Below are 25847 nucleotides of genomic sequence, written 5' to 3'. Positions count from 1 at the left end.
GAACGAAGCTGTAGCAGCTCAGGTTTTCAAAAGATGGGGGATTCCGTGCTGCGACCTGTTTGCAACACCACAAAACACGAAGTGCAAAAGGTTCTTTTCCTTGACCCCGCGTCAAGGGGAAGCAGCTACGGATGCTCTAGTCCAACCTTGGCCAACAGGACTGCTTTACGCTTTCCCTCCGGTTCCACTCCTTCCCAAAGTCATCCAGAAAGCTTCCCAATTGGGGTCCACAATGATTCTAATTGCTCCGTACTGGCCTCGTCAGATATGGTTCCCCTACCTACAGAAATATGCTCTGGACGATCCTTGGTTTTTGGATCTAACTCCGGACCTTCTGATTCATCAGTTGGGACAACAGCACCAGTCCCTTCACACTTTGAAACTCACAGCTTGGCTCCTCCACTTCCGACTTTAGTCAGAAATCACACCTTGGACCCTGAAGTTATTCACATTTTATCTTCAGCCCACAAACCCACCACTAAGAAATTGTATCACAGTAAGTGGAAGAGGTTTGCTATCTGGGCTCAACTCAGAGGCTTAGACCCTATTACTGCCCCGATACCAGAAGTCTTGAAATTTTTAACATCCTTGTTTAATCAAGGATCTTCAGTCTCTACTATTAAGGTCCAACTAGCAGCTATCTCCAAATTTCACGAATCCATAGACCCACCGTTGATGAGTAGCAGATTATGTAAAACTTTCATAAAAGGTGCTGTGCTTTTAAGACCCCCAGTTTTTCATCCTGCGCCTCCGTGGGATCTTGATTTGGTACTTAGTGCCTTAACATCTCCCCCTTTTGAACCGGCTGCTACATGTGAGTTGAAATATCTGTCTTGGAAAACTGCCTTCTTAATTGCAATTACCTCTGCAAGAAGAGTTTCGGAACTTCAAGCCCTATCTATCAAACCACCGTACTTGATTTTTCACAAGGATAGAGTATCACTTAGGCCTAATCCATCCTTTGTTCCAAAAGTTTGTTCTAATCTCTGTCTCCAACAATCTCTAGAGCTACCAGTTTTCTTTCCAAAATTTTCAAACAAAGCGGAATACACCTTGCATAAGTTGGATGTTCACAGGCAATTGCGCTTCTATCTAGACAGGACTCAACAGATTCGAAAAACAGACCAATTGTTTGTGTCCTTTTCAGATAATAAACTGGGTAAAACCATCACTAAAGCTACTATTGCCAAATGGATTAGAGATTGCATAACTCAGGCTTATTCCTCTTCAAATAAGCAACTTACAACATCTGTCAAAGCTCACTCTACTACAGCTATGGCTACCTCTATTGCATTTCATTCCAAGCTCGCTATTTCTGAGATTTGTGCTGCGGCTACTTGGTCCAACCCGCACACTTTCATTTCCCACTATAAATTGGATGTGGCATCTAAAGGGCGAGCATCATTTGGTTCCACGGTACTCAGGAGTGTTTTCCAGTGAGCCACCCAGGATTCAGGTGCTAGGGACGCTGTCCCATCAGTCAGAATGTAGGCGAGATAGGATCACATAACATCTTTTAGTTATGTACTCACCATAACTTCAGATGTTTGGGATCCATCTCCACATTCCTAATACCCACCCTCCTTCCCCCTGCCTTGGAGATCAGAAGAGATTGAACGGTTTTGAGTTCTACTGTTTTTATCTTGTTTCATCTGACGATGTTATATAAACAGTGCGTGCGTGTGTGCATGTATGCGGACAAACTAGATCTGGGGGACTGGTAGTGGTGCATCCTTGGATATAGTAAGCTCAGCCAATAAGAGACTTCGCTCTTTGGCATAAGCGTGCCGAGTCGGAGCCGAGGGATCGGCTCCGAACCCATCAGTCAGAATGTAGGCGAGATGGATCCCAAACATCTGAAGTTATGGTGAGTACATAACTAAAAGTTTTTTCTTCTGCTAATCAGTCTTTTTGTGTTTCTGTACTTGCTGTGAACTTGATAATGTGACAATTGCCTGCTATGTCCATTCTTTCTTTTTTTTGTGTTGCTTGCTTTGTTTGATCACATCACCACTAACTCAGGGTATGCAGGGGAACTATTTATGGAAGCAATAATGTCCAACAGAGTGTGTGTTAATGTGTAATTACTGCTTGCCCAGGGCTATTATGAGGCCAGACGTTACAGGCAGAGGACCTCTACACCCCTGGAAGGGTGTTAATTACACATTAACACACATCCTGGAGGGCATTATTGAACTTACAGAATTAGGCCTCTTTAGAATTCTTGTGTTTTACTTAGGTTCATAGGTTCATACTAGGTTATCTGCCCTAGGGCATTTATAAGCCTAGCCAGAGTGTGTTTGGCTTTCGCCACCCATTTTAAATTAATTTTGCTATGCCCTTTTTCGAGGTTAGTATACTGTGCCTCTGTCTAACAGTGACACTGAAGTGATACCCGGGGTAAACCTACGATCTCCCATCCACTCATCAAGATTCCTCTTGAAGAGAGTCAATGAGGGACTCTGCCTAACCTGGACTGGGATTTTATTCCAGAGTGAAGGGAGCCTCTGGGTTATGAATCTGTCCCTCCAGCATGTCCTATTTATTTCAGTGCTGAGGTTCAAGTCTCTCGAGCACGTAGCACGATGGGATTTGGATTTTCTGAGGTGCAGCATGTCCATTAATTCCGGGTTGGACATGGCTTTATACGTCAGGCACAGATCGCCTCTGAGCAGGCGGTATGCCACTGAGTAGAGCTGGAGTTTCTTTAACCGGGCAGCATATGGCATCTGTTTGAGCCCTTTGATCCTCTTGGTGAGGTACTTTTGGGGTCTTTCCAGTTGCTGCAGGTGTCTGGTAAGGTACATCCCAAAAGGGGCATTGTACTCAATTATGGGCCTGATGAGGGATGAGTAAAGAGGCACGATGACCTCCACTGATCTAGATGTGAATCCCTTCATGATTAGGTGGGCTATATAAAATGTTTTTCTAACCACTTTGGCCACGTGGTTGTCAAATGAGAGATTGCTATTAACTTGGGTCCCCAGGTCCCTAATTACTTCTTCTGTACTTAATGGATTACCACCTATGTGGTAATTTGTGGGCACTTTGTTTTTGCCAAAGGGGATGGTTATACACTTTTTGGCGTTTAGCTTGAGGCCATGGCTCTGGCACCAGTTGTCTGTTTCTATGAGGCTCTTTTGGAGGATGCTTGTGTCGGCTGGAGAGTCGATTATGGCGCCCAGTTTGCAGTCATCTGCGAACTTGGTCAGCCACAGTCCTTCTGTGTTAGCCTGTACCTCCGAGAAATATATACCGAACAAGAGAGGTCCCAGGACTGAGCCTTGTGGGACGCCATTTGTAACTGGTTTGGAGACTGACATGGCTCCAGCAATTCTAACCATGTGGGTTCTGTCCTTGAGCCAGTTTGCAACCCATCTAGTGACATAGGGGTTTATATTTAAGCTGGTGAGCTTATCTATAATGCCCAAATGGGGTATTGTATCGAAGGCTTTTGCGAGGTCCAGGTAGGCTGTGTGGACCACCTTCCCCTCGTCAATGGCCTTGGTGACTGTTTCAAAGCAATTGACCAGGTTTAAGAGGCAGGATCTGCCCTTAACAAAGCTGAACTGGGTAGAATCCAGTGTCTGTAGGTCCTCAATATCTTTATTTATGAGGTCCATGATGATCCTTTCCATAGCTTTGCAGACCAAGCTAGTCAGGCTTATGGGGCGATAGTTTCCAGGATCCGTTGAGGCACCACCTTTGTGGAGAGGGACCACTGTTGCTGTACGCCACTCTTTGGGTACATATCCTTTAGTAAGGCTGAGATTGAACAGTAGTTTTATGTTTGGGTTTAGCTCTTCTTGGAGTTCATGTAGGACGCAGCCCGGGACACCGTCTGGTCCCATTGATGCTGTGTTTTTTGCTTTGGAGAGGGCTCTTACCTGAGCATCTGAGATGTCAGGGGGGCAGCACTCTGCTGGGATAGATATTTGCCCTTTTGTTGGGGAGGGGGGGGAGTTTGCGCTGAACCTGTCAGCTAGGATGTTGGCAATGTCTGTGGGTTCGATGTATTTTTTGTCATTTTGGAGTAATTCTGAGCATATCTGGGAATTCCCACCCAGGTTCCTAACATAACTAAAGAAAGCCTTGTGATTATCCTTAGTGTCCCTGTGCAATTTTTCTCTCGAAGCTGGCCTTAGACGATTTTATGAGTGCCCATAGTTTTTTGCTAATACTGATCAGAGATGCCTTCCCTTTTTGGGATTTTGATCTATCATGTAGTAGCGTCCTCCTTCTATTGTATAGTTTGTTTATGGCTGGGGTCCACCAAACAGGACGTCTGCCTTTGGAGGATTGGGTCTTGGTTTTATTTGGGATTGCATGATCCATGCATTCCTGAAGGTGTTCATAGATTGCGTTTATAAAGGATTCTGCGGTCTGGGCCGTATTTTCCACAGGCTTGGGGGGCTTTGAAGGATTTCACCTCAGTTTTGAGGAGTGTGAAATTTGCTTTAGAGAAGTTTTTCACTTTGGTTTTCTGGGCAGGGGGTGGGGTCAGGATGTGAATATCCAGTGAGATTAGTTTATGGTCTGATCTTACCAGTGAGGGATACACTTCTGGTCTGGAGCATAGAGTCCAGTATGTTTTCCCCTCTTGTGGGAGTGGTAACAAGTTGTTCCATAGCATTTGAGTTTATAAATTCTAGGAACCTTTGGGCTAGGGTGTTGGAGCTAGAGTAATGCTCCCAGTCTATGTTTGGGTAGTTGAAGTCGCCCAATATAATGGTGTTTGGAGAGACCTTCATATTTTCCAGTGTCCTCAGGAAGGCCGAGTGGGGTTCCTGGGTTTGGGAGGGTGGTCTGTAGCAGGCTATAAACTGGAAGGCAGTTTTACCCACTGTTAGTTGCACATGGATAGTCTCTGATGGTTCAAGCTGTGCCACCAACCTGGAGGTGTGGGTATCTTTGACGAATATTGATACTCCCCCTCCTTTTGTGGTTTGGTCCAAGTTTTGGGGCCGAAAAGCATGGTATGAGGTATAACCTGGTAGTGCTGGGGTGCTCTCAGGAGCCTTGAACCAGGTTTCTGTTACTGCACAGATATCGATGTTCTCCATGCTAAGGAGAGTTTTGAGTGCATCCATCTTGAGGTTTAGACTTCTGGCATTGAGTAGCATTACTCTTAGTTTCTTATCCCTTGTGATACCTATGGAGGTGGGTTTGTCTTTTGAGCCTTGCCTAAAAAAGGCACTATAGGGGAAGCAAGAGCCTTTGCCAATATCCGAAAGCCCAGGGGTGACAGGTGCAAGCAGTCCCTAGCGAAGCATCGTGGCTTGTCGAGCATGTCATCCCAGGCTGACAGGCATTGATCCCTTTGAATGACACCAATACTGAAGCCAATTGTTGAAATTGATCATCTTGTCTTCATATTGTGGCATCATTCTTGGTGAGGGTAAGATGCTACTCAAGGTCAGGGTCATACCGGCCTGGGCTACATGCTCAGAGAGCTCCTCTATGTCTCTTTTCATGTAGTCCAGGGAGGTACGTCTCAGGTCATTCACACCAGCATGGACAATGACCGAGTCATATTTGTACTTGCCTTGGAGTGACCTGAGTGCTTGTGTTATGTGGTGGATCCTAGCGCCCGACAGGCAGCTCACCATGACCTTCTCTTTGTTCAGCCTGGTGAGCGGGACATCAGTGTGCCTGACGATAGAGTCACCTATTACAAGTGTATCAGGTGTGTTGTTTAGCCTTAAGGGCTGTGACTGTTCGGCACACTGGCTTTGTGAGATATGTGTTGCACGTGTTTTGTTTTGGGGTAGCAGTTGCTTGGGTGTCTGTTTTGGAGGTCTCTGCTGCTTAGGCAGATTTTTATTTAGAGCCTCCGAGTATGTTTTTGTGTGTTTATGTGTTTGGTTTGCTGTCGTGGTAGGTCTATGTCAGACTGGAATTGTAGTGAGTGTGGTTTCCTTCTCCTCCTAACTGGTTACGCCAGTACTGAGTTGAGAGAGCTTAGCCTCCAGTTTGGGTATATGGTTGCATCTCTCACATGTGTTGGAATTTGTTGGGAGGAGGAGAGGATTGTCTGTGTACATGAGGCAGTTGTAACATTGCCTCAAGATTCCCAGATTCACCAGCTGGACCGGAGAGGAGATTGACAACTGACCTTTGGACATGCTAGAATAGTATTGGGAATTCCTTTATAATTGAAAAAAGGGCCAATGGGGAACAAGGTACTCAAGGGGAGTTTGTGAGGGTGTAGTGCTTTTAATTTTTTAGTGCTGACTTATATAATTGCTTTAGTGAGCAAGTGCCAGGTAACTTAAATGCAATGTGTTACAGGTAACTTAAATGCAAAAACGACAAACAGTAACTTTCTTTCAAGTGAAACAAGGAAATAAGTACACTAAGCAATGCAGATATCACTAGGGATCCACAGAAGCGCTGAAAAGCCGCGTTTTAGGTGGAATTAGCATTTCAGGGAAATAACAAGCAAACAAACAACAAGCATACAAACAAAGCTAGATTCGGCAGGCCTGGATCTAGTCTATGCTACAGTAAACAAGATGTACCAATTTCAGTAAGAAACAGTTCAAATATGCAGGCACTATAAGCCTTTAACCAGAAATTCCCAGCTCAGAAGGGCAGAGTCCAGCCTCTCCTCCCACAAGAGTGCAGACCACGAACCTTCTTAATGTAAAATAACCCCCCTGAAGCCCAAGTGCTTAAACCAGAACTAATACACTTTTAGAATAACAGACACTGAGCCCTCAATCAGCAGTTCCCAACTTAGAAGGATGTAATCTACCTGTCCTGCCACCACAGTGCAGGCCACAAACCTTCCTAATGTGAAACAACTGGTCTGAAACCCAAGGGCTTAATCCAAAAGACTTAGAATGATAGCTACACTTTAATCAAGTTACTACCAAGCAGTAATAAATACAATTGAATACTTAATGCCTGGATTAGTGCTCAAGTTATACAAACAAAGCTAGATTCAGCAGGCCTGGATCTAGTCTATGCTACAGCAAACAAGGTGTACCAATTTCAGTAAGAAGCAGTTCAAATATGCAGGCACTATAAGCCTTTAACCAGAAATTCCCAGCTCAGAAGGGCAGAGTCCAGCCTCTCCGCCCACAAGAGTGCAGACCACGAACCCTCTTAATGTAAAATAACTGGCCTGAAGCCCAAGTGCTTAAACCAGAATTAATACACTTTTAGAATAACAGACACTGAGCCCTCAATCAGCAGTTCCCAACTTAGAAGGATGTAAGCTACCTGTTCTGCCACTACAGTGCAGACCACAAACCTTCTTAATGTAAAACAACTGGTTTGAAGCCCGAGTGCTTAAACTAAAAGGCTTAGAATGAGTTACACCAAGCAGTAATAAATACAACTGAGTACTATTAAGATGACGCAAAAGCAAAATAAAGTAGGAAGAAACACAAATACAGTAAAAGCAGATACATTTTTTTTTTTTTTTTTTTTTTTTTGAGTGAGCAAATGAGATGGGCCCAGGAGTTACAGGACAGAAACAAGTGCAAATGCAGGCCTTCAAATCAGAAAGTTGAGAGAGATGGAAGACCACCCAAATGGCCAATAACTACAAATTCTGGGCCAGAACCACTCCTTATGTGGTAGACAGGTTACCTAATGCTTACCGCTCCCACTGATAAGCTAGAAGGCTTCCCTCCAACACAGAAAGGCTTGGGGGGATCAGAAGCTTACAAACAGTCCTGGATACAGCAAATCTGTATCTGGAACACTAATTAAAGGAAAGGTAAGAAACAGGCTTACATTTTTTTTTCAGAAAAGTAGCAAAAACAGTAGTAAAAACAATTCACATGCAGTGCAAGCTGGCACACTTGAGTATGTAGCAATATTAGTCCACACACAGTTTGAAAAAATGTAATTAAATTAAAAAGGACTAAAAGCAAGTGCAGAAAGGGTTTATTAGGTAGAATGCGGTAAAGAGATGGGACTGGGCGAGTGTCCTAGATCAAATCTACAGTGGGGCGGGCACTGCAAATGCCACCAAATTTAAACTACAACCAAGAACAGGGAGGGGGGGGGGTAGGGAAGACAGTTTCAACAGAGATGTGAGGAATCACAGTGCACATTATAAAACCAGAAAAATATATACTGATCTCTGTATATTTGCAGAACAGTAAGACAACAGATATCTAAGTAACAATTTAGCTCTATAATACAGAATAATACAGAAAAATATACTCAGCTCTATATATTTGCAGATAGTCTTGTAAGGCTCTCTCTCAGTGCACAGGTTCCAATTTAAATGCAGGCTGTTATTGTATACTTATTTATTTTTTTAAGTACTATATTATTTTTTTTACATTTATTTTTGATGTAAAATAGTTACTCCGCCTAATGTTTCAAACATGCTGTAGTATATGTTAATGGTTTTGGAGGAGCATTTTACATCAAAAATATAACACTTAAAAAAATAGCCAGGCAATTACTTTATTTTTTGGTCCCTTACTCCTAAAATGTTTGATTTGTTGCCAGTCATTGGAGATTGAAGTCACTAAGTAATAGCATACATTTGAGTTTCAGACTATTATTTTCTTCAGAAAATTCATATTAACACAAATCCTTTTAATTAAGCAAGTTTGTAATTTTGTAAGAGCAGTAATTAAAATCTGTTCCTATTTTTGAGCCTTTGTTCCCTCTGTTTTAGGCTTTATCCAGATTTCTTCAGCTGAAAGGTCCAGAGGTATGCAAATGTTTTTACTGTCACTCACTCTCACTCGGTCTCTCACTTACACCTCTGTTTCGGAAAATGTATGCGAACACGAATCCTAATAATCAAGTAAAATATGTTCCTATTCTGAGCCTCTGCCCCCTATTTATTTTAGGTTTATCCAGATATTTTGAGCTAAGAGTAAACAGAGCATACCTTTCAACTATCCAGATTTTTGCAGAATGTCCAGATTTTTGGCTCGTATGTTTGGTCCCATCATCATAAAATGTGCAGTTTTCTGGAAAATCACCGGGGATTGACATCATTAAATAATGACAGACATTTAAGTTTCAGACTTCATGTCCTTCAGAGAATACATGCTAATGGAAACCCTGTTGTTCTAGCAACTTTCTAAGTTTATAAGAGCAATATCTAAAATCTGTCCTTATTTTTGGTTGCTTGTCCCTCATTATTTGTGGATCTGTCCAGATTTCTTGGCCAAGAGGTTGACAGGAATGGTCAAGAGGTAAGCAAACCTCTTAAGTGATGCTGTTGCTGCCAGGGATCTCTCTCACTCATCTCACACACACACACACACACACACACACACACACACACACACACACACACACACACACGCACACACACACTTTTTTTGGTTTCATTTATTTTACACTCGCTAAACAGCAAAAGCACTGCTTAGTGAGTGTAAGATAAAGGCTATATCGATCTTTCACTCTCATGCATGCATATGCTCTCCCGCACAGACATAAACACTTTTTTTATTTACATTTTTTTCTTTATTATTTTACACTCATTAAACAGCAAAAGCACTGCTTAGCAAGTGTAAAATAATGGCAGCCATTAGTTTTTTTTAGTCCAAGCTCCATGGTGACCTGATATGCTGCCGTGAAGTGGCAGACTCATCTTTCAGCAGGCATTACTTGTACATTAATACTGTGCTGGAGAACGTTCGTTCTCCATGTGAAGACTGGTAGAGAAGGGGTGAAGGCTGCCAGCTTAGTCAAATAGAATTTGATACATAACTCTGGCATTTGTAAATATAAATATAAAATACAGGCTTGTTTCTTAAATGAAAGAAAACACTGTAAAATGTGAACTTCAAGATAGTTGCAACATTGCCACCTGCTGTAAGGAAAACTAGGCCAAGCATTTCAAATGTTCTTTGAAATTAAAATTATGTTTTGTATGTCCTTTGAAGTTAGAATTTGGAGTCAATGAGTCTGGAGTAAGCATCCTGCCTATTGTTTTAAGGCTAAAGTTAATGACCAGAATTTACATGTGGAATGTCCTTTATTGCTCTAAGTGTAAAAGAATGTAAATGTAGTTAATGCGTAGCCTAGGAACTCCAGGAAGGGTGTAAACAAATGATGTAATGTGTATACTGGGAAAACCTAAGTGTCAAAATGATGTAATCTGGGAGGGCCCAGCAGAAATATTTGAGTGATTTTAAAAACTATTGCTCAGAGAGCGACTGTAAGCATTTTTGTCTTGATATCCATCTCATCAGCACTCTGCCTGTGTCTTAAGTAAGTTATTTCAGAAGTATGTTTTCTTGTAGTAATAGCTAGGAAATTAGAAGAAAGTTAGACTAAGTGTTTTTCTGTTATGTCAGAACTGTACTACTGATTTATTTTAAGTTTCTGTGTGATCTCTGAACTTTGGAATAGCACTGTGGTGTAGTAGTATTGTTTTGTGTTTTAAGTATTTATTATTAAATATTTTAAAAACCTTTTACCTGTGGCTGGTTTGTGTAGAGATAAGTAAGCTCTAGAGTACATTGCATGCTTATAAGTGATCATGTCATAAGCCCTTCCAAAGCCTTAAGATTGCTTAAGTTACACTACTGTTAGATAATAATATTGCACAGTAATAATTAGACACCCTTTTAAGGGCCTTTGGGTAGCTGATAATTATTAGATGGTGGTGGCAGTAATTACTACCATATAGTCTGGGTAAAGGGGCACAGCTGGAGAATCTGTGTCAGCCTTTCCCAGGAGTGTCTGTGAAGTTGTATAAATTCTTATCTCAATGTGTGTGGGTGTGTGTCAGCTACGTGGGCAAGGACATGAAGCACTGGTTGGACAGAGAGGGTACTGGAGGTTAGCATGCCAGCTAGGCTGAGATCTGGACCCTATAGCTGTGTCAGTGGGGAGTCTTATTGGGGACCTGGAGAGCAAGGGAGCAACCAGCCCCAGACTGACTGTGATCTCTGTGTGCACTTAAGAAAAATTGTACTTTACTGTGTGTATTTGTTATCCTTTCCTCATATATGAGATGCCCTCCCTGGTGTTAGTGGTGAGGATTGAGCCTCCTTGATTGCTGGGCCAGGGCGCGGCTGTCATATTTGTGGTTTGCAGTGGTGGGATCCACTTCACATTTGTGGTGGCGGTGGATATCCACATCACATATTAATTAGTTGGCAAATACTAACTGGCTTGTAGTGGTGTGGATAGAGTGAATCCTGTAGCTTATGTACAGTGATCTCTGAAGGTGTTTTGTACTCTAAATCAGCCACGCAGTGAATACTCAGAGTTCAGATCACAATTGCTTTATTTCTTTTGTTAGCTTAGTCAGTCAGGGTGAGCAGGCAGCATGTCAGCAGAGGAGTATGGAAAGCAGACAAGGAGCCAGCTGGTGGAGATGTGCCAGGCTAGGGGACTGGTGCATGGAAATCTGACTAAGGCAGACCTGATTGCAGCCTTGGTTACAGCTGCATCAGAAAACAGCATCCAGGAGGACAATCAGACTGGCAGTGGAGATACAATATCCTCGGAGAATGGACAGCTCAACCTTTTTGCGAAGGACAATCAGACTGGCAGTGAAGATACAATATCCTCGGAGAATGGACAGCTCAACCTTGCTGCAGTGGACTTAAAAATACAGCTGGACCTAAAGAGACTTGAGTTGGAGGCCAGGCATTTGGAGATAGAAGCCGAAGAAAAGGAGCGTCAGAGGAGGCATGAGAGGGAATTGTTGACTCTTCACCAGAGTCATGGAGGTAACTGGGAAGGGAGTAACTGGACCCCAGAAGTACAACAGGTCAGTAAATTTCTTCCGCAATTTAAAGAGGGGGATAATTTTGATAGTTTCATTCATATGTTTGAGAGGGTATGCAAACAGCACAGTGTTGACCAAAAGCTCTGGGTACGGTTCCTGACCCCCTTACTCCATGGGAAAGCTGTAACTTGTTTATCAAAAATGCCTGACTCTGTGTGTTTTGATTATACTGCTGTAAAAAATGTCTTTTAGAATGTTTTAAGCTAACACCTGAAATGTATAGGAAAATGTTTTGTGAATATAGATGCAAGGCAGTTGAAAGTGTGTGTGAATATGTTGCTGAACTGAGCACTTATTTTCATCGCCTGGTGAGTGGATGTCAGGTCACCACTTTTGAAGGTCTGGCATACCATTTGGTGAGGGAACAAGCCCTTAGCACTTTGCCTGAGGACACAAGGATCGGGTTAGCTGATAGACAATGTGCTACTTCAGATGCGTTGGGGAAGAAGGGAGACCTATACCTGGCAAGCAGGGCGGTCCTGCACAGGAAGGGGACCCCGAGTGCTGCTCATGGGTCTAAAGGAACTCATGGTGAGCAGCACAAACTGCCACAACAGAATCTGCCAGTAGCAGGGGAAGCCACTAGTCCAGGTACATGTCCAGGAGATAGGGTTAAATGTTTTGAATGCAACCAGTGGGGCCATGTGACATACAGGTGTCCATGGAGGCAAGGTGGGGAACCAAAGGTGAGGGAGCCAGTAAGTGGGAAAGACAAAATGCCAATAGTAGGTTGTCTTGGGACAACAAGGGTACCAAACTACCACCAGAGGCTATATCCTATTGTAGTGAATGACAAAGAGGCCATTGCCAAGAGAGACACAGCCTCTGATATAACCATTGTAAAGCCTGCAATGGTTACAGGGGAGCACTACTTGCCTGGGCAGTCTACTCTAGTCAGGGCTTTAGGAGGGATCCCATTCATAATACCTTTGGGTAGGGTTCACCTTGACTGGGAGGGTGGAAAAGGAAGCCAGCAAGTAGGTGTGTTTGAAGATATACCTGCGGATGTCCTGATAGGGAATGATTTTAATAGTGCAGTACCCTGTGCTTGTGCAGTTACGTGCAGTCAGGCTTGGAGACAAGCAGGTAAGTCTGGTAGCCTGAGGGAGACCCAGACACACTGCATGCTTGCAGCCAGGACTAGTGAGGTGGTTACTTCAGGGAGGGAGCTACTCTGTACCAGTGAAACTGAAGGTGAGCCACAGCTGCTTGTGGATACCAATGGTCCTTTGGACAGAGTGACTGCAAAGGTAGAGGTGAGTAGTAGTACCTAGGCTGACAGTGAGGCATCGCTGTCAGAGGATGCCAGACTTCCTGTGGAAGGGGAGCTGGGAAGGGTTACAAGAAAAGAGTTGAGACAGGCTCACCTGTCAGACCCTACATTGCAAGGCCTGAGGCAGGTAGCTAGGGAGGCACCTGATTCTCAAGGGAAGGGGGAATCTGTATACTGGGACAAAGGGTTACTGTACAGAGAGTGGACCCCTGAGGGAGGGCTAGAAGGTGAGAGAGTACAGCAGTTGGTAGTGCCTAGAGCCTACCATCTGGCACTTCTAGAAACAGCCCATGATGTTCCCTTTGCAGGTCATATGGGCATAAAACGTACAAAGAGGCATATTATGCAGAACTTCTATTGGCCTGGAATTTCCAGAGATGTAACAGGGTACTGCAGGACCTGTGAGCAGTGCCAAAAGGTAGGCAAGGCAGGAGACAAGGTAAGAGCTCCTTTGATGCCTTTGCCTGTGATTGAGGAGCCATTTCAGAGGGTAGCTATGGATATTGTGGGTCCTCTGAGTACCCCAAGTTCCGCAGGGAAAAAGTATATCCTAGTGGTAGTGGATAATGCTACATGATACCCTGAGGCAGTGGCTTTGTCCTCCATTGAGGCAGAGAAGGTGGCAAATGCTTTGTTAGAGATTTTCAGCAGGGTAGGTTTCCCAAAAGAAATACTGTCTGACAGAGGTGCCGATTTCATGTCAGACCTGCTGGCTTGTCTGTGGAAGTCCTGTGGGGTGAAGCACATGAAGACCACTTCCTACCATCCCCAGACTAATGGTCTTTTTGAGAGGTTAAACTCTACAATCAGGTCCATGCTACGGGCATTTGCAAATCAGTTTAAGAGGGAGTGGGACAAATATTTGCCCCATCTGTTGTTTTCTTACAGAGAGGTTCCCCAGGAATCCACAGGTTTTTCACGCTTTGAGTTGCTGTATGGGCATAGGGTACGGGGACCTCTAGATTTAATTCGAGATGAGTGGGAAAGTGAGTGTGAATCTCACAAGGAGTCTGTTGTGGCATATGTCCTAAACCTCAGGACAAGGCTCAGGGAACTCATGGGCTTGGCCCAGGAGAACCTGGCAGAAGTCCAACAACAGAAAAAGGTGTGGTATGACAGGAATGCTTGAGCTAGAGAGTATGCTGTGGGGCAGCTGGTAATGGTTCTCATTCCTGTCAGACACAACAAACTGCAAGCAGCTTGGGAGGGTCCCTACAAGATGGTAAGAAAGGTAAGTGATGGCAACTACGTGGTGGAACTGCTAGGCAGATGGCTGGGGCAAAAACTGTACCATGTTAACGTGATGAAACCTTACCATGATAGGGAGGCCCTTGTGCTAGCATTTGCAGTGGATTGCAGGAGGAGTTTGAGGGAGATCTGGGGACTGATCTTCTCAGTGAGGTTCGGGCTGACACCTCAGTGGAAGGGGTAGCAATGTCCCAGCAGCTATCTCCTACCCAGGTTCGAGAAGTCCAAGCAGTATTGCAGGAATTTGAGGACATGTTCACTGGGAAACCAGGGTGCATCCACCTGGTGCAGCACCAGGTGGATACAGGACCCCAAAGGCCTATTAGGCAGGCCCCTTGTAGGGTGCCTGAGAGAGTCAGACAGACTCTAAGGGAGGAGGTACAGGAGATGTTGTAACAAGGGGTGATTCAAGAGTCCAACAGTCCCTGGGCCTCCCCAGTGGTGCTGGTGCCAAATAAGGATGGCAGCACCAGGTTCTGTGTGGACTACAGGAAATGAAATAGTCACACAGAGTCGGATGCTTACCCCATGCCTAGGACAGATGAGGCCCTAGAACAGCTGGGTGGGGCTAAGTATCTTACAACCATTGATCTTACCATGGGTTACTGGCAGGTGCCCTTGACTCCCAGTGCTAGAGAGAAGTCAGCCTTTGTGACTCCTTTTGGCTTGTATGAGTTCACAAAGATGCCCTTTGGGATGAAGAATGCCCCAGCGACTTTCCAGAGGCTGGTAGATAATATCTTAGCAGGAGCAGGAGGGTTTGCACTTGCTTACCTAGATTATATTGCCATCTACAGCCGTTCCTGGCCAGAGCACCTTCAGCATGTCATGGGAGGTGCTGGGCAGACTACAGAGGGCAAGGCTGACCATTAAGCTGAGCAAATGTCAGTTGGGTATGGCAGAGGTCTCCTACCTAGGACATAGAGTGGGGCATGGTAAGATAAGGCCAGAACCTGCCAAAGTGGAAGCCATTCAGGCATGGCCTGCACCTGTTAGTAAAAAGCAGGTGAGGGCATTTTTAGGAACAGCAGGGTACTACAGAAAGTTCGTCCCCATTTATAGTACCATAGCTGCTCCACTCACAGACCTGACAAGGAAGAACAGGCCAGATAAGGTAGTGTGGACCCCAGCATGTGAGCAGGCATTCCAGAAGCTTAAAGAAGCTTTAGGGGGACCCCCTGTGTTAGCCAGTCCAGATTACAGCAAATAATTTGTTGTGCAAGTGGATGCTTCAAACTATGGGGTGGGGGCTGTACTTAGCCAGATTTCTTCTGAGGGAGAAGATCACCCAGTGGTTTATCTCAGTCATAGGCTCCAACCCAGGGAGGAATGCTATGCAGCTGTAGAAAAGGAATGTCTAGCCATAATGTGAGCACTGCAGAAACTTCAGCCTTATCTGTACGGAAGGAAATTCACTGTTATGACAGATCACAACCCTCTAATATGGTTAAACAGAGCCAGGCAGCAAAATGCCAAGTTGCTAAGATGGAGCCTGGGGTTGCAAGCATATGATATGTCAGTGCAGCACCACATTGGGATTAGCAATGCCAGTGCAGATGGGCTCTCAAGAGAGGGAATGGGGTGACATACACCCAGATAGACCTAACTCTCTCAAGTGGTGTTTGTCAAGGGTCACTTGAAAAACTAGCTTGAGTTCTCCGGGGGGGGGGGGGTGAAGTCTGATAGAGAAGGGGTGAAGGCTGCCAGCCTAGTCAAATAGAATTTGATACATAACTCTTGCATTTGTAAATATAAATATAAAATACAGGCTTGTTTCTTAAATGAAAGAAAACACTGTAAAATGTGAACTTCAAGATTGTAGCAACATTGCCATTTGCTGTAAGGAAAACTAAGCCAAGCATTTCAAATGTTCTTTGAAAGTAAAATTATGTTTATATGTCCTTTGAAGTTAGAATCTGGAGTCGATGAGTCTGGAGTAAGCATCCTGCCTATTGTTTTAAGGCTAAAGTTAATGACCAGAATTTACATATGGAATGTCCTTTATTGCTCTAAGTGTAAAATAATGTAAATGCAGTTAATGTGTAGCCTGGGAACTCCAGGAAGGGTGAAAACAAATGATGTAATGTGTATACTGGGAAAACCTAAGTGTCAAAATGATGTAATCTGGGAAGGCCCAGCAGAAATGTTTGAGTGATTTTAAAAACTATTGCTCAGAGAGAGACTGTAAGCATTTTTGTCTTGATATCCATCTCATCAGCACTCTAAGTTATTTCAGAAGTATGTTTTCTTGTAGTAATAGCTAGGAAATTAGAAGAAAGTTAAACTAAGTGTTTTCTGTTATGTCAGAACTGTACTACTGATTTATTTTAAGTTTCTGTGTGATCTCTGAACTCTGGAATACCACTGTGGAGTAGTAGTATTGTCTTGTGTTTTAAGTATTTATTATTAAATATTTTAAAAACCTTTTACCTGTGGCTGGTTTGTGTAGAGATAAGTATGCTATAGAGTACATTGCAGGCTTATAAGTGATCCTGTCATAAGCCCTTCCAAAGCCTTAAGATTGCTTAAGTTACACTGCTATTGGATAATAATATTGCACAGTAATAATTGGACACCCTTTTAAGGGCCTTTGGGTAGCTGATAATTATTAGCTGGTGGTGGCAGTAATTACTACCGTATAGTCTGGGTAAAGGGGCACAGCTGGAGAATCTGTGCCAGCCTTTCCCAGGAGTGTCTGTGAAGTTGTATAAATACTATCTCAAAGTGTGTGGTTGTGTGTCAGCTACTTGGCAGGGACATGAAGCACTGGTTGTACAGAAAGGGTACTACCGGTTAGCTTGCCAGCTAGGCTGAGATCTGGACCATATAGCTGTGTCAGTGGGGAGTCTTATTGGAGACCTGGAGAGCAAGGGAGCAACCGGCCCCAGACTGACTGTGATCTCTGTGTGCACTTAAGGGAAATTGTACTTTACTGTGTGTATTTGTTATCCTTTCCTCATATATGAGACACCCTCCCTGGTGTTAGTGGTGAGGATTGAGGCTCCTTGATTGTCACACTCCAGTCAAGGTGCTGATGCTGGAGAATGTGTGATCTGCAATCAGGGTGCTGATATACAGTTTGCCCATTCACTAAATGTATTTAGTCACACTGTAGCTTGTATGTATGGACCAGTCAGCTAATGTTTTGGCTTCAGTCATCTCATACACTTTTTCTAGATTTAATTGTGACAATTTTGGGTATTAGGATTTGAAATACTTGATGTAAGACAGAATGAGAAGGGATATTATGAAATGCTAAAATATATGCGCTAGAAATTTTGCAGTATAAAGGGATGAAAGTTTGATAAACATGGGCTGAAAAAAAGTGGCCATTGAATTTGTAGAGGAAAGAGTGGGGCATTATTTCCTGCACAACTATTTAGTCCTGATTTGAATTGCGCTAACTTTAGTAGGAGCTAGAGACAGATGTTGGAAAAGCAAAGTTGACTGTGGCTCACACAATTAGAATGATGGCATGTGTGCATCTGGTTATCATCCAAGATTTAAATACATTAACAAAGCATTCTGCATAAATAAAACCCTTGTATATTCAGATGCGATTATTTTTATGCTGCAGTTCCCATACTTTTAAAGCGTGCTTACTATTTAGCTATGAATAAATTGAAGAGAATATAGTCTGAGTTTAAAATTAATATTTTAACTTTGAATACATTTTTAATTTTACTTGATTTTGCAGACAGACAGGTGTGAAATGCACTGGCTGGCTAATAATCATAGCCTTACTAACCTGCACCCTCTGCTAATTATATACAGTAGCTTTGAGTTTGCACAAAATCAGGGAAATAAATATTTCCAGTCTCCAAGAACTGTGTGATCTATGGCTATGAGCTGTTAGAGAGTTCCTGTGGTACATAGTTTGATTTCCTCCGCTTTCTTTTTCTTCTGTGCGACTCTATTAATTCATCAGACGCTACTCCTTAGCTACTCCTGATAAGGGACACTTGTGCTCAGTTTGGTGTTCCAGACTGTTAGCAAATGTTTTATACATTTGTCTTTTGAATTCCTGCACACTTCACATAACATTTTATTTTTTATGGTAATTGAGAGGCAGCCAAGTAATTGGACACTGAAATGGCTGTATGTGTGTCGAAGGGGGCGGTCTGGTCCATTACCTTGCCTAGGGCCCTGTTTGACCATGCTCAGGCTCTGATCATGGCAAAACATTTTTTTACAAAGATACATTACACAGATAGTTCTTAAGATGTCTAGATACAGACAGGCAATTGTTCTGTAGTGACACCATCCAAAGATAAAATAGGTATTTCTTCTGTGGTGACTTTATACGTGATCTTAAATTCAATGTATAAGATATTTAGTATGCAAACAGTTCATGCCTAATATGTGTGACAAGCAGACATTATCTATGACTTACAAGACATAGGTGCAGGGGATTACAGTATAGATTTTAGGAGTAAATAAAATTAAGTGAGGAGTGCGAAACATTAATTGATAGGTAGGTAACAGTTAAACCAAGAAGTGGGAAGGAGGCATTGTATAACTGAGTCAAAGAATAGTGGGGGTAGGAATACTAGTGTAAATATTGACATAGGTCCTGGTTGTCAGAGAGTGGTGGAAAGTATCTGAAGGAGAGTGGTACAGTGAAATGAAAGAAACTGAAATGTAAAGTGGGAATTAAGACAGGTAAGTAACTGAGGAAGAGTGATGGAAAGGTTGTTTTGTTGAAGGAGATAAAGGCTACAAAGAGGTAGTGGATACTAGAGATTATTATCATTGCTGGATGCATTTACTCAAGCCCATAAATGTTATCGTATTGACTTGACTTGAGAATGTATTTATACTGGTGCAGAACAGAGGATGGCATAAAAGTTTGAGGAGTGGCTTTCATTTCAGTAATGTCACACTGTAAAAAAATACTATGCATTTCCGAACTTTTGATGCGCACCAGCCCCCCCCAGTAGAAAATAATTACCCTTTACTATGTGTAGGGCTAGTGTAGTATGTGTGTCATGCCGAGAGAATAACCTAAGGGGCACCTTCCCCAGTATCAGTTTGATCTCGGATTTGGTTATATAAATTTTGAGGGGAGTACAGGGGAACTTGCCTCTCACAGGATATATATATATATATATATATATATATATATATATATATATATATATATATATATATGTTAGATCACTGAACATATCATCATCTTGTAGGAAGAGGTGGGAGTAATAATTAGGGCTAAAGTTTGAAGTGAATGAGTTAGCTTTTTGGCATGGAAAGCAATGTCAGCCTTACATTGTCTTATTAGATATTTTTTTCAATGGTACAGTAGATTTTTTTTTTTAGATATATCTATATATATATATATATATATATATATATATATATATATATATAAATATCTATATATATATATATATATATATATATATATATATCTTCACATATATATTTTCAGTGGAGGCCAGGGAGAAATGCTGCAGATACGTCTTTGTAACATGGGAGGAAACCGGAGTACCCAGAGAAAACCCACATGAGCACAGGGAGGATATGCAGACTCCACACAGAAGGCACTCCAGCCAAGAATTGAACCAGAAAACCTCTTGCTGTGAGGAGACATTACCACTGCACCACTGTCATGTCCCTGTGTATGTATGTATGTGTACATATATATATATATATATATATATATATATATATATATATATATATATGGGTCCACTTTTAAATCCTGAAATACCAAAATCTCGAGTTTTGAGATACTGAACTCAAAACATCGAGATTTTGGTATCTCAAAATTTAAAAGTGGAAAAAATAAACCATAAACACAGCTAAAATAAAGTGTTTTCAGGGGGCACACCTCCACCCTCCTACTTAAATATACCAACTCCGAGATTGCACTACAGTGAAGAGAACAGTAATGCTCCTATTGCACTTGCCGTTCTCTTCATGGTAGCATGATCTCGCAGTTGGTATATTTAAGTAGGGAGGTGCTGGGGGGCTTGCCCCCCAAAACACTTTATTTTAGTTAATTTTTTTTCCCCCACTTTTAAATTTAGAGATACCGAAATCTCGATGTTTTGAGTTCGGTATCTCAAAACTCGAGATTTTGGTATTTCGGGATTTAAAAGTGGACCCAGTCCTCCCCGGGGTCAAGTGACGATAAAAGACATGCAGGTAGGTGCGTGTGTAAATGAGTGTGGCTTCTTTGAAGGTTGGGTGTCGGGCTGGCAACTCGGCATCGTAAAAATCCACTGCCAATCATTAGCGGACCGGAGTTCCACTGTGGCAACCCCTAACCAGGAAAAGCCAAAAGACATTACTAAAAGTGGACCTATATACATATATATATATATATATATATATATATAATGTTTATATATATATATATATATATATATATATATATATATATATATATATATATGTATATATATATATATTTATATATATATATATATATATATATGTGTGTGTATATATATATATATATATATATATGTGTATATATATATATATATATATATATATGTGTGTCTCTATAAATCTGCACTTAGTTACATTTAGTCGAATTTAATCGAAAGTTTGCTTGTTTATTTGTTTAATTTAACTGTGGAGGCTGCCCACTAAAGTGTGCTAGCCTGTGTAACTAATTTATCACTGTCTCTGCATTTTCTGTGTATTTCTACAAAAGAAACAGCAGCAAGGAACTCGAAAAAGCGACTACCTTCTGGATTTAAGTATATTTGCTTTTTTTTCACTGGAAATAGCTTCTGTTGCTTACTTTAAACTAGCCTGAACTGTTTTTTTTTTTCTGATTACTGCATTTATTTTTAAATCTGCACTTAAAGTTACATTTAGTCGAATTTAATCGAAAGTTTGCTTGTTTGTTTGCTTAATTTAACTGCGGAGGCTGCCCACTAAAGTGTGCTAGCCTGTGTAACTAATTTATCACTGTCTCTGCATTTTCTGTGTATTTCTACAAAAAAAACAACAAAAAATAATCCTTGTTTTCCCGCCTTTCTCGACTAGTTTAGACCAGTATACAGGCATTGCTGTATTCTTGGCTGTGGTGTAGTTCCTGTGTTGTCCATTACCTTACTTGGATAGAAGGAAGTTTCTTTGCTCACCAGTGGGAGTGGGGAGCCTTGAGCAGCCTACCTGTCCTTGGGGGAAGTGTCCTCAGCACAAGAAGCTGTAGTAATTGGTTGTTTGGGACCATTCCTAGCTCTTTTGTAGTTCACTGCTTAAAATCCACCTTTGCACGGCTTTTTCTGGTGATGCGCATAGCGCCAGTTAAACAAGGTTAAACTTTTTCTGGCTCCGCCAAGTCTGCTCTTCAATTTTTCCCTTAGAACTGTTCTACTTGCAATCTAAACAGCCTATACTCTATCTGAAAAGCTCAGCTCTTGCTCCTAAAGCATTTTTATACAGGTAAAGCACTCTTAAACAAAAGAAAGTACTTCATTCACCTAAATTCTGTTGAGTACACATCTCCCTATAGGTCCTTTCTGACTCAGTTACACAGCAATCTTTTTCACTATTTCTAGCATGTCGAAGGGTCAGTTGCTGGCGTCCTCTCCTGTTCAGCTGGTGAATCTGGGAATCTTGAGGCAATGTTACAATTGCCTCATGTACACAGACAACCCTCTCCTCCTCCCAACAAATACAAATATATGAGAGATGCAACTATATAGCCAAACTGGAGGCTGAGCTCTCTCAATTCAGTACTGGCAAGACCAGTCAGGAGGAGAAGGTAACCACGCACACCACAAACCCAGTCTCACATAGAACTATCACAACAGCAAACCAAACACATAAACACACAAAAACATACTCGGAGGCGCTGATTAAAAATCTACCAAAACAACAGAGGCCTCCAAAGCAGACACCCAAGCAGCCACCACCTCAAGACATAGCACATGCAACACATAGTTCACAAAGTCAGTGTGCTAAACAGTCACAGCCCTTAAGGCCAAACAACATGCCAGACACACTTGTAATAGGTGACACCATAGTCAGACACACTGACGTCCCGCTCACCAGACTGAACAAGGAAAAGGTCACAGTAAGCTGCCTGTCGGGAGCTAGAATCCGCCACATAACACAAGCACTCAGGTCACTCCACAGCAAGTACAAATATGACTCAGTCATTGTACATGCCGGTGTGACGACCTGAGACGTACCTCCCTGGACTACATGAAAAGAGACATAGAGGAGCTCTCTGATTATGTAGCCCAGGCCTGTATGACCCTGACCCTGAGCAGCATCTTACCTTCACCAAGAATGATGCCACAGTACAAAGACAAAATGATCAGTTTTAACAACTGGCTTAATTACTGGTGTCATTCTAAGGGGATCCAATGTCTGTCTGCTTGGGATGACATGCTTGACAAGCCACGCTGCTTCGCAAGGGATGGCTTGCACCTGTCACCCCTGGGCTTCTGGATATTGGCCAAGGCTCTTGCCACCCCCATAGTGCCTTTTTTAGGCAAGGCTCAAATGACAAACCTACCTCCCTAGAAAACACAAGTGGAAAAAACTAAAGGTAATGCTGCTCAATGCCAGAAGTCTAAACCTCAAGATGCACCCTCGAAGCCCTCCTCAGTATGGAGAACATTGATGTCTGTGCGGTGACTGAAACCTGGTTCAAGGCTCCTGAGAGCACCCCAGCACTATCAGGTTTTACCTCATATCATGCTTTCCGGCCCCAAAACTTGGACCGAACCACAAAAGGAGGGGGAGTATCCATTTTCATCAAAGATACCCACACCTCCAGGTTAGTGGCAACGCATGAAGCATCGGAGACTATCCAGGTGCAACTAACCATAGGCAAAACTGCCTTACAGTTTGTAGCATGCTACAGACCACCCTCTCAAACTCAGGAACCCCACACAGCCTTCCTGAAGACACTGGAGAGTATGAATGTCTCTCCAAATACCATCATTCTGGGAGACTTCAACTACCCAAACATAGACTGGGAACATTACTCAAGCCCCAGCACCCTAGCCCAAAGGTTCCTAGAATTCATAAACTCAAATGCAGTGGAACAACTAGTCACCATTCCCACAAGAAGAGACAATATACTAGACCTGATCATCACAAACATGGGGACAAAATGCTCCACACCGGAAGTATATCCCTCTTTGGTAAGATCAGACCATAAATTAATCTCACTGGAAATCCACATCCCGCCCCCACCCTCTGCACAAAAGACCACAGTGAAGAACTTCTCAAAAGCAAACTTCACACTTCTTAAGACTGAAGTGGTATCCTTCAAGGCCCCTGGGCCAGAGGAAACCACAACCCACACTGCTGAATCCTTTGCAAATGACTTCTATGGGCACCTTCAAGAATGCATGGATCATGCACTCCCAAATAAAACCAAGACCCATTCCCCCAAAGGCAGGCGCCCGGTCTGGTGGACCCCAGCCATAAACAAACTTTACAACAGGAGGAGGAAGCTACTACATGACAGAGCAAAATCCCTAAAAGGGAAGGCGTCTCTGATCAGTACTAGCAAAAAACTACGATCACTCATAAAATCATCCAAGGCCAACTTTGAGGGAAAAATCGCAAAAGACACAAAAGACAATCACAAGGCCTTCTTTAGCTATGTTAGAAACCTGGGTGGAAACTCCCAGATATGCTCAGAGTTAGTCCAAAATGACACAAAATACACTGAACCCACTGACATTGCCAACATTCTGGCAGACAGGTTCAGTGCATATTTCTCCTCCCCCTCCCCCCCAGAAGGAGAAATAACTATCCCAGCAGAGTGTAGCCTCCCTAACATCTCAGATGCCCAGGTGAGAGCCGCCCTCTCTAAAGCTAAAAACACTGCATCAATGGGACCGGATGGTGTCCCGGGCTGTGTGCTACATGAACTCCAAGAGGAACTAAACCCACACATAAGGCTGCTGTTTAATCTTAGCCTTACTACAGGATACGTACCCAAAGAGTGGCATACGGCAACAGTGGTCCCACTTCACAAAGGCGGTGCTTCTACGGACCCTGGAAATTACCGCCCCATAATTTTGACGAGCCTGGTCTGCAAAGCTATGGAGAGGATCATTATGGAACTCATAAACAAAGACATTGGGGACCTACAGACATTGGATCCTACCCAATTTGGCTTTGTCAAGGGCAGATCCTGCCTTTTGAACTTGGTCGACTTTTTTGAAACAGTCACTAAGGCCATTGATGAGGGTAAGGCAGTTCACACAGCCTACCTTGACCTTGCAAAAGCCTTTGACACAATACCCCACTCGGGCATCATAGACAAACTCACCAGCTTAAATGTAAACCCATATGTCACAAGATGGGTTGCAAACTGGCTCAAGGACAGAACCCACAGGGTCAGAGTTGCTGGAGCTATGTCAGACTCTAAGCCAGTCACAAGCGGTGTCCCACAGGGCTCAGTCCTGGGACTCCTCTTGTTCGGCATTTATTTTTCCGAGGTACAGGCAAACATAGGAGGATGTGGCTGACAAAGTTCGCAGATGACTGCAAACTGGGCGCCATAATTGATACTCCAGCGGACACAAACATCCTTCAGAGAGGCCTCATAGAAACGGATAATTGGTGCCAGAGCCATGGCCTTACGCTGAACACCAAAAAATGTATAGTCATACCCTTTGGGAAAAACAAGGTACCGACAAATTACCACATAGGCGGTAATCCATTAAATACGGAAGAGGTAATCAGGGACCTAGAGACCCAGGTTGACAGTAACCTCTCATTTGACACTCACATTGCCAAAGTGGTTAGGAAGACCTTCTATATTGCCCACCTTATCATGAAGGGTTTCACATCTAGATCAAGAGAGGTCATTGTGCCCCTGTACTCTTCTCTTATCAGGCCAATGATTGAGTACAATGCCCCATTTGGGGATGTATCTCACCCGACACCTGCAGCAGTTGGAAAGACCCCAAAAGTTCCTCACCAAGAGGATAAAGGGTCTTAAACATATGTCATATGCCTCCCGACTGAAAAAACTCCAGCTCCATTCAGTCGCATACCGCCTACTCAGAGGTGATATGTGCCTGATGTACAAGGCCATGTCCAATCCTGAATTAATGGACATGCTCCACCTCAGAAAATCCAAATCCATCAGAGCCACGAGAACAAGTGACTTAAACCTCAACACAGAAATAAATAGCACATGCTGGAGGGACAGATTCATAACCCAGAGGCTCCCTGCACTCTGGAACAGAATCCCAGTCCATGTTAGGCAGAGCCCCTCACTGACTCTATTCAAGAGAAATCTCGACGAGTGGATGGGAGATCGTAGGTTTACCCCGGGGCTCATCTCTGTGTCACTACTAGACAGAGGCATAGTAAACTAAACCCTAAAAGGGCGTAGTATTCTCATCCTAAGGGGTGGTGTAAGCCACATACACTCTGGCTAGGCATATAAATGCCTTAGGGCAGATAGCCTAGTACGAGCCTATGAACCTATATATATATATATATATATATATATATATATATATATATATGTATATATATATAAATATATATATATATATATATATATATATATATATATATATATATATATATATGTATATATATATATATATATATATATATATATGTATACACACGTAGTTATCTAAATTA

The 25847-nt window shown here is 42.7% G+C and overlaps 1 protein-coding gene across 1 annotated transcript in view; it reads left to right on the top strand.

Moving 5' to 3' along the window:
• TTC6 (tetratricopeptide repeat domain 6) overlaps positions 1-25847 on the top strand; it is a 2436149-nt gene that overhangs the window by 622753 nt on the left and 1787549 nt on the right. The gene's annotated exons all lie outside the window — the stretch shown is intronic.

The sequence above is a fragment of the Protopterus annectens genome, chromosome 6.part0 (genome assembly GCF_019279795.1).
Source record: "Protopterus annectens isolate FY-2018-M chromosome 6.part0, PAN1.0, whole genome shotgun sequence".
NCBI lineage: Eukaryota > Metazoa > Chordata > Ceratodontiformes > Protopteridae > Protopterus > Protopterus annectens.
The sequence above is the reverse complement of the archived record's forward strand: the minus strand, read 5'-3'. Positions and strand labels throughout refer to the sequence as shown.